The 1030-nt window shown below is 34.0% G+C and overlaps 1 non-coding gene across 1 annotated transcript; it reads left to right on the top strand.

Moving 5' to 3' along the window:
* The first annotated feature begins 957 nt into the window (after positions 1–957).
* Positions 958–1030, top strand: TRNAQ-CUG (transfer RNA glutamine (anticodon CUG)). Its single transcript has one exon. It is a non-coding gene; the product is annotated as a tRNA-Gln (tRNA).

Genomic DNA, 1030 nt, shown 5'->3' on the forward strand with positions numbered 1-1030 from the left:
GAGGAGGTAACTACTAGCTGAGAGGTTGAGTTATTGGTGAGAGGAGAATTTTACCATGTATTTATACATGCTATTTCGTTTATTTACTCTGACTCACATCCGTTTACTTCTACTGTATCTGTCTTATTAGACCACTAGTAAGTGTCGATGTCGACCCCTCGTCACTACTTATCTTGCGTTAGGCTAGATACTTATTGGGTACGCGTTGATTTATGTACTCATGCTACACTTGCTGCACTTTTTGTGCATGTACATATATGTCTGATGGTCTTTTGGGCGCAAAGGCACGGCTATTGCGAGGACTTTACTGTGAGTTGCATTCCATGTTACGATCTGCAACTTGTAGAGTCTCCATTAGAGTTATTTCTATTCTCCTGTCTAATTTGTATTCCAAACAGATGTTGTAATTTATTATATTTCCTAGTTGATGCTCATGCACTTGTGATACCTGGTTTTGGGGATTCCTACATGTTGTTCAGTATTGTAGTTCGTGTAAATATTATCATCTACCCTGTAAATTCTATTTCATACCATTTAATTAATGAAAATTATGTTTTTGAAAATACTAAAATGAGTAATTAAGTTAATCAATCACCATTGGCTTGTCTGACGGCAGTGTTAGGCGCCATCACGGCCTTTAGTGAATTTTGGGTCGTGGCAGAAAGTAGTGAGAGTAGTGGACATCTATATTTACCAATAGTTTTACAACAATCGTAATATTTTAAGTAACTTAAAAACTTCTCATAAAATAAAATAAAATTTTAAAATTAAATATTTACTAATATAAAAATATGGAAATTAGTTTCTAAATAAACTAACAAGGAAATATAAACTGGAAAGAGGGAGTATTATATACTCCTCGTTAGCAAAGCTTTTCTTTTATAGTGAATTTCACATAAAATTGATATAAAAATTGATAAATGATATATATATTATATCCAATTAGAACAACCATGTGGTTCCATGGTCTAGTGGTCAGGACATTGGACTCTGAATCCAGTAACCCGAGTTCAAATCTCGGTGGCATGCA

This window comes from Nicotiana tomentosiformis, chromosome 3 (genome assembly GCF_000390325.3).
Source record: "Nicotiana tomentosiformis chromosome 3, ASM39032v3, whole genome shotgun sequence".
NCBI classification, from domain to species: domain Eukaryota; kingdom Viridiplantae; phylum Streptophyta; class Magnoliopsida; order Solanales; family Solanaceae; genus Nicotiana; species Nicotiana tomentosiformis.